We start from the raw sequence: 12,954 nt of genomic DNA on the forward strand, positions 1-12,954 counted from the left end.
TGCCCCCTCCGGCGGAGCTCCGGAAAAGGCCCCGAGATGGGATCTCTCGAGTACAGAAGGTTGCGGCGATGGAATTAGGTTTTCGTGGTGCTCCTGGATGTTTGGGGGTACGTGGATATATATATATATATATATATATATGAGGAAGAAGTACGTCGGTGGAGCAACGGAGGGCCCACGAGGGTGGAGGGCGCGCCCCCTGCCTCGTGCCTTCCTTCCTTGTTTCTTGACGGCCACTCCAAGTCTCCTGGATCACGTTTGTTGAGAAAATCACGTTCCCGAAGGTTTCATGTCGTTTGGACTTCGTTTGATATTCCTTTTCTTCGAAACCCTAAAATAGGCAAAAAAACAACAATTTGGGTTGGGCCTCCAGTTAGTAGGTTAGTCCCAAAAATGATATAAAAGTGTAAAATAAAGCCCATTAACATCCAAAATAGATAATATAATAGCATGGAGCAATCAAAAATTATAGATACGTTGGAGACTTATCAGCAACATACACAACTATGCTAGAGCCCATAATAGCTTGTGGTTGCACATGGAAGTTTCTAGCATGAATAATCGTATGATCCCTTTGAGTCTGGGTGGTGAACCAAAAAGGACAACACTGGTATATCCCCAGGTTCCCGCAACCAATCCACCAAGATGTGTGTTTAAGTAGCCATCTTAAGTTAACCCTTAATTAACAATCTCACATCTGTCATGGATACACTCAAACCCAATCCATGTCTACGAGCATAGCATGGCAATATAAGCATCACGTAGAAGTAACTCCTAAGGGTTTGATAATAAAAGGGCGGTAGGTTCTACCTCATCATCTACTTCCCAATACCCACATGTCAAAAGATCCTACTCATGCAATGTTTGAGGATTGTAACTAATGCATAAAAAACTGGGTAATAAGGGGTATGATCAATGTGTTACTTGCCTTGCTGATGATCCGCAAAACCAGAGACTCGTAGTAGCATGCTACGCACTCCGGGAATTCTATCGCAAACAAACAATAGCATACATAAACAATCAAGCATTGATGCAAGGGGGAAAACTCAAATAAGAAGATCCAAATCTGAAAGTTCAACTGGAGAGATTCAATTTGCAAAAAGAAACGATCAAATCGGAGCTACGGAACAAACTATGATCAAAAGAACTTTGAATTCAAATCTGCTTGAAACCAAATTTTAAATTGGAGAAATCATGTTCAAGTTGATTAACTGGAAAGAGGGGCTCGAGACGAATTTTTTGGCGTTGGTTTCACTGGATTTGGACGAACGGTTAAAAAGTTGCAAGGGTTTGAAGATCAGGGGCTAATCTGCGATAAAAATAATCACGGATAAGTCCCTGGCTGAAAATAAAAGAAAAAGAAAAAGACTACGGCGCGAACGTTCGTTAACAGAGACGAGCGGGCGAAAAGAGTTCGTTAAAATGAACTAACGAACGAACGTTCGTTAAATAACCTAAACCGAGAAAACCGGAGAAAAATCGAACCGATCTACAAAACCTGATCTAGGGTTTTTTTAAAACGATGGCGGCTTTATGGGTTTATTACCGGTTCTCGGGCGAAAACCGGTGATGGCGGCGGCAGCGAGATCCGGCGGCGACGCGGGTCAACGGGGCGGCGGGGCGAGGCGGTGGCGCAGCGTGGCGGGGTAGCAGGCGGCGCAGCGGCGGCAGCAGGCGGCCCGGGGCGGCGGCGGTGGTTGCGGCGGCGGGCGGGACGAGGGCAGAGGAGGGGCGGGGCGGCGGCATTTATAGTGGGGGGCGGTTGACTTGGGGAAGGGGCCGGCCCGAGGTGGAGTTCGGCGCGGACTCTGCCTCGGCGTCTGTGCCAGCGACGGTGCGGCGCGAGGGAGGCGGTGGCGCGAGCGGGCCGGTTGGGCCTCGGCCGAGTTCGGTCCGGGAGTCTTCTTTTTTTAACAATTCTGCCGAAAGGAAAACCCCTAAATAAATATAAAAAATCTAAAAATGCCAAAAATAATTTTCACCGTCTAAATAAAATATTTAGAATATAGTGAACATTTTCTTGGCCTAAAATGCAATTTTGAAAAATGCATATTTTTCTAATTCAAATAAAATCCAAATAAAAAGTAATTATTTGATTTTAATATTTTCCTCCAATATTTCTTTTATTTTGGAGAAGTCATATTATCTCCTCTCTTTTATTTTTAGTATTGGAAATATTTTCAGAGAGAAAAATAACTAAAACCAAATCGATCCTCTTTTCAATATTTGAGAAATATTCAAATATGAAAATAGATGAAATCCCCAACTCTCTCTGTGGGTCCTTGAGTTGCTTAGAATTTCTAGGATCAAAAACCAAAATGCAACTAAAATATGATATGCATATGGGATGTTACAAACCTACCCCCCTTAAGGTGAATCTCGCCCTCGAGATTTCGGTTGGCTAGAACATAGGTGTGGGTGGTCTTTCCATAGGTCTTCCTTTCGTTCCCAGGTGGCTTCATCCTCGGTATGGTGGCTCCACTGAACTTTTCAAAACTTGATAACCTTGCTACGGGTAACTCGGCTGGCAAACTCGAGAATCTTGACTGGTTTCTCCTCATAGGTCAGATCACTATCCAACTGAATTTCCTGCAGAGGCACTGTATCTCTTAGAGGAATATCGGCCATCTCAGCATGGCACTTCTTCAACTGGGAAACGTGAAACACATCATGAACTCCTGACAGTCCTTCGGGTAACTCCAACTTGTAGGCCACTTCTCCCATACGTTCCAAAACTCGGTATGGTCCTACAAATCTCGGGGCTAACTTTCCCTTAACTCCAAAACGTTTAACTCTTCGTAGAGGTGACACACAAAGATATGCTCTATCTTCGATTTCATAGACTACCTCCTTGCGTTTTGAGTCTGCATAACTCTTCTGCCTGGACTGGGCTACCATCAGTCTGTCTCGAATCAACTTAACCTTCTCTTCAGACTCTTTGATCAAATATGGTCCAAACAACTGACAGTCTCCAACTTCATCCCACATCAACGGTGTTTTGCATCTCCTTCTGTATAAAGCTTCGAAAGGTGCCATCTTCAAACTGGCTTGGTAGCTGTTGTTGTATGAGAACTCCGCGTAAGGTAAATTGTCATCCCAACTAGATCCATAATCTAGCGCACAAGCTCTCAACATGTCCTCCAAAAGCTGATTGACTCTCTCGGTCTGCCCATCTGTCTGTGGATGAAAGGCAGTACTAAACTCTAGCTTGGTACCCAAAGTCTAGTGTAGTTGATTCCGAAACTTTGAAGTAAACTGGATTCCTCTATCTGATATGATGGTCCTCGGAACTCCATGCAGACATACGATCCTGGTCATATATATCTTGGCCAACTTCGCACTCGTATATGTGGTTTTCACTAGGATAAAGTGAGCCAGTTTGGTCAAACGATCCACTACTACCCATATTGAATCATATCCTAATCGGGTCCTGGGCAATCCGGTGATGAAATCCATGCCAAGCTTATCCCACTTCCATTTGGGTACCAGCATCGGCTGCAGTAATCCTGCTGGCTTCTGATGTTCTGCCTTCACTCTCTGACATACATCACATACGGCTACATACTCGGCAATATCCTTCTTCATACCCGTCCACCAGAAACGCTCCTTCAAATCCAAATACATCTTGGTGTTTCTGGGGTGTATCGAGTATGGCGTGTCATGAGCTTCCTGAAGTATTAACTTCCTGATCTCTGCATTATTGGGTACATAAACACGATCCTCAAACCACAAGGTGTCATGCTCATCTTCACGAAAGCCTTTGGCTTTTACTTTGCTCATCCTCTCCTTTATTTCAGCAATTTCCTTATCATCCATCTGAGCTTCTCGAATCTTTCCCAATAATGTTGACTGAACTTCCAATGCTGCAACAAAACCTCTAGGGACTATCTCCAAACGTAGCTCCCTGAGATCTTCAGCCAACTCCTTTGGTAATCCTCCGCTTACGAGGGTATTGGCATAACTCTTCCGGCTCAAAGCGTCTGCTACGACATTGGCCTTGCCTGGATGATAGTGCAACTTCATATCATAATCCTTTATAAGCTCCAACCATCTCCTTTGCCTGAGATTCAGCTCCTTATGTGTGAAAATGTACTTCAAACTCTTATGATCCATGTACACATCACAACGATTTCTAGTAAGAAAATGTCTCTAGGTCTTGAGTGCATGCACTACAGCTGCTAACTCCAAATCATGCGGTTGAAGCTGATATGAGGCATATGAAACAAATCTTCCATCCTGCATAAGTACACCTCCAAGTCCTAAGCGAGAAGCGTCGCAATACACTTGGAAATCTTCGCGTATATCCGGCAGAATAAGCACTGGGGCTATAACCAAACGTTTCTTCAGCTCCTGAAAACTTGCCTCACATTCTTATGTCCATTTAAACTTAGTGTCTTTCTTCAGCAACTCCGGCATGGGCTTCGCAATCTTAGAGAAGTTCTCTATGAATCTTCGATAGTATCCCGCGAGTCCAAGAAAACTGTGGATCTCTCCAACTGAGGTGGTGGCGGTGGGTTGTTATTGTTGTTGCCTTGGTTCTGGACTAGGAACTGCATCAGGATATTCTACTGTTGGATCAACTGAGTGAGCTCCGGTGGGAAGGCAAATTCGGGGTCATGTCTCGGAGGCATCTGATGGGTTTAGAGGGGAGAGATTAGAATAGAAATGAGGTCTAATGAGAAAGCACTACCCATATGCACATGAGACAAACACATTCATATCACACCAAATCAATTCAAGCAAGGGCATATAATCGATCTAACTCTCGTCACAGTGCTCCGACTACTACTATATACATGGGGGTATACTACTAATAATATGGTGGTCAACTAGAAATTTTGATCGGTGGAAGACTCCATGATATCCGCTCTAGCTTCGTCTTCATAATCATCATCACTACTGTCGGGGTCGGAGTTGGTGTCATCGATGATGATGTAGTCCTTGGGATGGTCGTCATCTCCTCCTGGCGCGGGGTCTCCCATGAATACTCCTAGCTTCCTTGTCAGGTTGTCATTCTTCTCCACTAGTATTGTGATATCCTCCTCATATCCGTCGTGTGTAGACTTGAGTTCCTCTTCAATCTCCATGTTCCTAGTCATCAACTTCTTCAGATCTATCATGCTTGCGCACATCTGGTTCTCCTGGCGACGAATGTGTTGGTTTAACTCCTGGATGAAGGCTGCAATAGACCTGACCCTCCTGGTGTTGATCATCTCCCATTGCTCATCTCGGTGCCCAAATATCTGGTAGATGGTGTCCTTAAGATCCTTGTGATACACTTCGCCGATGCGTCCGTCCTATGGCGATGTGGGCTGCCATGCTCTTTCTTAGACTCCAGGTTGGTGCATCAAAGAAAAACTCTATGGGTTCAGTAACTGGCGTGAATGTCCTTCCTGGAACTTGAACTCGAATCATCCAACGTTCCTCTTCTGGTAAAGTGGCGGTGTAGGTCCCGGTGAAGCTTGGTATTCCGATGTTCAAGTACCTAGTGACTTCCTTCAAGTGCCGCCCAAAAGGTGTGTCTTCATACGGTTGTGCAAAGTTATTCCTTGAGTCCGCCATCCTATAGAGTGGAAAATGGAGAGGAGTCAGAAATGAGTAGAGAAGAGTGACCTATGGTTCATCTTAGTGGTCGTGTCCTACAATCAACGTGTGGTCTGATACCATCTTGTAGCGATCTGACCTCAGGCGGTCAAATCTCTCTGTATAAGTGTCATCCCTGGATCGGTAATGCTGGCACAAACAGTACTTGAAGAATTTATAACAGAGTGACAATCACACACTTATTACATCAAATGTCTCAAAAGGGAACTTATTACAATAAATATGGTTTAAGGCCATCTAAGTGAGATAACAGCGGAAGGCTTGGAAGATAAAGTGAGTCCATCAACTCCAACGGCATAACTGAGTGCACGACAACAACCTAGCGCACCTTACTCTTCGTGTGAATAGTCTGCAACATGATATGTTGTAGCCCGAAACAGGTCAGCACATGAAATATACTAGCAATGTAACACAATAGAGCAATGAACAAGTAAAAGCTGTCACTACATGCATATATGGCTGGTGGAGGCTCTATGGTTATAATGTTTAGAGAAAAGCCAATTTTTCCCTACAACAAAGGAATATATTTTATTTAACTATCATGGTAGTTGATAAACATTGAGAATGGTAAATCCCCATCTCAATCCCAATTAAAAAAGTAATTAATAACCCAACAAAATTAATTTAGAGTGATGAGATCAACATGATAATTCAAGAACCAGATACTCAAGATGTCCATAACCGGGGACACGGCTAACCATGATTAGTTTGTACACTCCGCAGAGGTTTGCGCACTTTTCCCCACAAGACTCGATCTCCTCCATTGAATTTCTCGCACTACATGGTGTTTGAGAAACGGATGACCGAGACACAGTCTTTCAGAAGAACTAACTCTTTACTCTGGGTGGACAGTTACACCTACTTTCCCCTACATCTACTAGGCCACCACTGAAAGAGGTTATGCAACATACTCAACTATGCTAGAGCCCATAATAGCTTGTGGCTGCACATAGAAGTTTCTAGCATGAATAATCTTATGATCCCTTTGAGCCTGGGTGGCGAACCAAAAAGGACAGCACTGGTATATCCCCAAGTGCCCGCAACCAATCCACCCAGATGTGTGTTTAAATAGCCACCTTAAGTTAACCATTAATTAACAATCTCACATCTGTCATGGATACACTCAAACCCAATCCACGTCTACGAGCATAGCATGGCAATATAAGCATCACGTAGAAGTAACTCCCAATGGTTTGATAAGAAAAGGGTGATAGGTTCTACCTCATCATCTACTTCCCAATACCCACATGTTAAAAGATTCTACTCATGCAATGTTTGAGGATAGTGACTAATGCATAAAAACTGGGTAATAAGGGGTATGATCAATGTGTTGCTTGCCTTGCTGATGATCCGCAAAACCTAGAGACTCGTAGTAGCACACTGCGCACTCTGGGAATTCTGTCGCAAACAAACAATAGCATACGTAAGCAATCAAGCATTGATGCAATGGGAAAACTCAAATAAGAAGATCCAAATCTGAAAGTTCAACTGAAGAGATTCAATTTGCAAAAAGAAACGATAAAATCGGAGCTACGGAACTGAAACTACGATCAAAAGAACTTTGAATTCAAATCTGCTTGAAACCAAATTTAAAATTGGCGAAATCATGTTCAAGTTGATTAACTGGAAAGAGGGGCTCGAGATGAAGGTTTTGGCGTTGGTTTCACTGGATTTGGACGAACGGTTAAAAAGTTGCGAGGGTTTAAAGATCAGGGGCTAATCTGCGATAAAAATAATCATGGATAGGTCCCTGGCCAAAAATAAAATAAAAAGAAAAAGACTACAACGTGAACGTTCGTTAACAGAGACGAACAGGCGAAAAGTGTTCATTAAAATGAACTAACGAACGAATGTTCGTTAAATAACCTAAACCGAGAAAACCGGAGAAAAACCGAACCGATCTAAAAAACCTGATCTAGGGTTTTTAAAAAACGGTGGCGGCTTCGCGGGTTTATTACCGGTTCTCGAGCGAAAACCGCTGACGGTGGCAGCGGTGCGGGTCAACGGGTCGACGGGGCTAGGTGGAGGCGGGAAGCAAGGTGGCAGCGCGGCGCGGCGGTGGTAGCAGGCGGCGGGGGGCGGCGGCTACAGCGCCGGTGGTTGCGGCGGTGGGCGGGACAAGGGCAGAGGAGGGGCGGGACGGCGGCATTTATAGTGGGAGCGGCAGTTGACTTGGGGAAGGGGCCAACCCAAGGTGGAGTCTGGCTCGTACTCTGCCTCGGCGTCCGTGCCGACGATGGCGTGGCGGGAGGGAGGCGATGGCGCGAGCGGGCCGGCTGGGCCTCGGCCAAATTCGGTCCGGGAGTCTTCTTTTTTTAACAATTCTGCCGAAAGGAAAAATTCTTAATAAATATAAAAAATTCTTAAAATGCCAAAAACAATTTTTACCGTCTAAATAAAATATTTAGAACATAGTGAACATTTCTTGGCCTACAAATGCAATTTTGAAAAATGCATATTTTTCTAATTCAAATAAAATAACAAATAAAATCCAAATAAAAAATAATTATTTGATTTTAATAATTTCCTCCAATATTTCTTTTATTTTGTAGAAGTCATATTATCTCCTCTCTTTTATTTTTAGTATTGGAAATATTTTAGGAGAGAAAAATAATTAAAACCAAATTGATCCTCCTTTCAATATTTGAGATAAATTCAAATATGAAAATAGATGAAATCCCCAACTCTCTCCGTGGGTCCTTGAGTTGCTTAGAGTTTCTAGGATCAAAAACCAAAATGCAATTAAAATATGATATGCATATGATGACCTATGTATAACATTCCAAGTTGAAAATTTGGGATGTTACATATGATATAAACCCCATCTTTTTATCCTCGATGGCAATAATACAATACGTGCCTTGCTGCCCGTGCTGTCTCTGGGAAATGACACCGCAAGATTGAACCCAAAGCTAAGCACTTCACCCATTGCAAGAAAGATCAATCTAGTAGGCCAAACGAAACTGATAATTCGAAGAGACTTGCAAAGGTATTAAATCATGCATAAAAGAAGTCAGAGAAGAATCAAATATTGTTCATAGATAATCTTTATCATAAACCCACAATTCATCTGATCTCGACAAACACACCGCAAAATGAATTACATCAAATAGATCTCCAAGAGAATTGAGGAGAACTTTGTATTGAGATCCAAAGAGAGAGAAGAAGCCATCTAGCTAATAACTATGGACCCGAAGGTCTGCGGTAAACTACTTACACATCATCGGAGAGGCTATGGTGTTGATGTAGAAGCCCTCCGTGATCGATTCCCCCTCCGGTGGAGCGCCAGAAAAGGATCCAAGATGGGATCTCACGGGTACAGAAGGTTGCAGCGGTGGAAATAGGGTTTCGTGGTGCTCTCGGATGTTTTCGAGGTATATGAGTATATATAGGCGAAAGAAGTAGGTCGGCGGAGCCACAAGGGGCCCACGAGGGTGGGGGCACGCCTACCCCCCCTAGGCGCGCCCTCCTACCTCGTGGCCACCTCATTTCTTCCTTGACGTCCACTCCAAGTCTGCTGGATTGTGTTTGTTCCAAAAATAACTCTCCCGAAGGTTTCATTCCGTTTGATATTCCTTTTATGCGAAACACTGAAATAGGCAAAAAAATAGCAATTTGCATTGGGCCTTTGGTTAGTAGGTTAGTCCCAAAAATAATATAAAAAGGTATATTAAAGCCCATTAAACATCCAAAACAGATAATATAATAGCATGGAACAATCAAAAATTATAGATATGTTGGAGAGGTATCACTTCACACCTTGTAACTCAGGCAAGAACCCTTTTTTGCTTGATCCATTTTGAAGTTCTTCAAAACTTTATCAAGATATGTGCTTTGTGAAAGTCCAATTAAGTGTCTTGATCTATCTCTATAGATCTTGATGCCTAATATATAAGCAGCTTCACCGAGGTCTTTCATTGAATTTTTTTATTCAAGTATCCTTTTATGCTATTCAGAAATTCAGTATCATTTCCGATCAACAATATGTCATCCACATATAATATCAGAAATGCTACAGAGCTCCCACTCACTTTCTTGTAAATACAGGCTTCTCCAAAAGTCTGTATAAAACCATATGCTTTGATCACACTATCAAAGCGTATATTCCAACTCCAAGAGGCTTGCACCAGTCCATAAATGAATCGCTGGAGCTTGCACACTTTGTTAGCACCTTTTTGGATCGACAAAACCTTCTGGTTGCATCATATACAACTCTTCTTTAAGATATCCATTAAGGAATGCAGTTTTGACATCCATTTGCCAAATTTCATAATCATAAAATGCAACAATTGCTAACATGATTCGTACGGACTTAAGCATCGCTACGGGTGAGAAGGTCTCATCGTAGTCAACTCCTTGAACTTGTCGAAAGCCTTTCGCAACAAGTTGAGCTATGTAGACAGTAATATTACCGTCCGCGTCAGTCTTCTTCTTGAAGATCCATTTATTCTCTATTGCTTGCCGATCATCGAGGAAGTCAACCAAAGTCCACACTCTGTTCTCATACATGGATCCCATCTCAGATTTCATGGCCTCAAGCCATTTTACGGAACCTGGGCTCATCATCGCTTCCTCATAGTTCCTAGGTTCGTCATGGTCAAGTAACATGACCTCCAGAACAGGATTACCGTACCACTCTGGTGCGGATCTTACTCTGGTTGACGTACGAGGTTCAGTAGTAACTTGATCAGAAGTTTCATGATCCTCATCATTAGCTTCCTCACTGGTGTAGGAATCACTGGAACTGATTTCTGTGATGAACTACTTTCCAATAAGGGAGCAGGTACAATTACCTCATCAAATTCTACTTTCCTCCCACTCACTTCTTTCGAGAGAAACTCCTTCTCTAGAAAGGATCCATTCTTAGCAACGAATATCTTGCCTTCGGATCTGTGATAGAAGGTGTACCCAACAGTCTCCTTTGGGTATCCTATGAAGACACATTTCTCCAATTTGGGTTCGAGTTTATCAGGTTGAAGCTTTTTCACATAAGCATCGCAGCCCCAAACTTTAAGAAACGACAACTTAGGTTTCTTGCCAAACCGCAGTTCATAAGGTGTCGTCTCAACGGATTTCGATGGTGCCCTATTTAACATGAATGCAGCCGTCTCTAAAGCATAACCCCAAAATGATAGCGGTAAATCGGTAAGAGACATCATAGATCACACCATATCTAGTAAAGTGCGGTTACGACGTTCAGACACACCATTACACTGTGGTGTTCCAGGTGGCGTGAGTTGCGAAACTATTCCGCATTGTTTCAAATGAAGACCAGACTCATAACTCAAATATTCTCCTCCACGATCAGATCGTAGAAACTTTATTTTCTTGTTACGATGATTTTCCACTTCACTCTGAAATTCTTTGAACTTTTCAAATGTTTCAGACTTATGTTTCATCAAGTAGATATACCCATATCTGCTCAAATCATCTGTGAAGGTCAGAAAATAATGATACCCACCACGAGCATCAACACTCATCGGACCGCATACATCAGTATGTATTATTTACAATAATTCTGTTGCTCGTTCCATTGTTCCGGAGAGCGGGGTCTTAGTCATCTTGCCCATGAGGCATGGTTCGCAAGCATCAAGTGATTCCAAAAGTCCATCAGCATGGAGTTTCTTTATGCACTTTACACCAATATGACCTAAACGGTAGTGCCACAAATAAGTTCCACTATCATTATTAAACTTATATCTTTTGGCTTCAATACTATGAAATATGTGTATCACTACTATCAAGATTTAGTAAAAATAGACCACTCATTAAGAGTGCATGACCACAAAAGATATTACTCATATAAATAGAACAACCATTATTCTCTGATTTAAATGAATAACCGTCTCGCATCAAACAAGATCCAGATATAATGTTCATGCTTAACGCTGGCACCAAATAACAATTATTCAGGTCTAAGACTAATCCCAAAGGTAGATGTAGAGGTAGCATGCCGACGGCGATCATATCGACTTTGGAACCATTTCCTACGCGCATCGCCACCTCGTCCTTAGCCAATCTTCGCTTAATCTGTAGCCCCTGTTTCGAGTTGCAAATATTAGCAATAGAACCAGTATCAAATACCCAGGCGCTACTGCGAGCATTAGTAAGGTACACATCAATAACATGTATATCAAATATACCTTTCACTTTGCCATCCTTCTTATCCGCCAAATACTTGGGGCAGTTCCGCTTCCAGTGACCAGTCCCTTTGTAGTAGAAGCACTTAGTCTTAGGCTTAGGTACAGACTTGGGCTTCTTAACTTGAGCAGCAACTTTCTTGCTGTTCTTCTTGAAGTTCCCCTTCTTCCCTTTGCACTTCTTCTTGAAACTGGTGGTCTTGTTGACCATCAACACTTGATGCTCCTTCTTAATTTCTACCTCCGCAGCCTTTAGCATAGCGAAGAGCTCGGGAATTGTCTTATCCATCCCTTGCATATTATAGTTCATCACGAAGCTCTTGTAGCTTGGTGGCAGTGATTGAAGAACTCTGTCAATCACACTATCATCAGGAAGATCAACTCCTAGTTGAGTCAAGTGGTTGTGGTACCCAGACATTCTGAGTATATGTTCACTGACAGAACTATTCTTCTCCATTTTATAGCTATAGAACTTACTGGAGACTTCATATCTCTTAACCCGGACATTTTCTTGAAATATTAACTTCAACTCTTGGAACATCTCATATGCTCCATGACATTCAAAATGTCGTTGAAGTCCCAGTTCTAAGACATAAAGCATGGCACACTGAACTATCGAGTAGTCACCAGCTTTGCTTTGCCAGACGTTCTTAACATCGTCAACAGCATCTGCAGCAGGCTTGTCACCCAGCGGTGCTTCCAGGACGCAATTCTTCTGTGCAGCAATGAGGATAATCCTCAAGTTACGGACCCAGTTTATGTAATTGCTACCATCATCTTTCAACTTAGATTTCTCTAGGAACACATTAAAATTCAACGGAACAACGGCACGGGCCATTTATCTACAGCAACATAGACATGCAAAACACTATTAGGTACTAAGTTCATGATAAATTAAAGTTCAATTAATCATATTACTTAAGAACTCCCACTTAGATAGACATCCCTCTAATCATATAAGTGATCACGTGATCCATATCAACTAAACCATGTCTGATCATCACGTGAGATGGAGTAGTTTTCAATGGTGAACATCACTATATTGATCATATCTACTATATGATTCACGCTCGACCTTTCGGTCTCAGTGTTCCGAGGCCATGTCTTCATATGCTAGGCTCGTCAAGTTTAACCCGAGTATTCTGCGTGTGCAAAACTGGCTTGCACCCGTTGTATGTGAACGTAGAGCTTATCACACCCGATCATCAAG

This window comes from Triticum aestivum, chromosome 1A, assembly GCF_018294505.1.
Source record: "Triticum aestivum cultivar Chinese Spring chromosome 1A, IWGSC CS RefSeq v2.1, whole genome shotgun sequence".
Lineage (NCBI taxonomy): Eukaryota > Viridiplantae > Streptophyta > Magnoliopsida > Poales > Poaceae > Triticum > Triticum aestivum.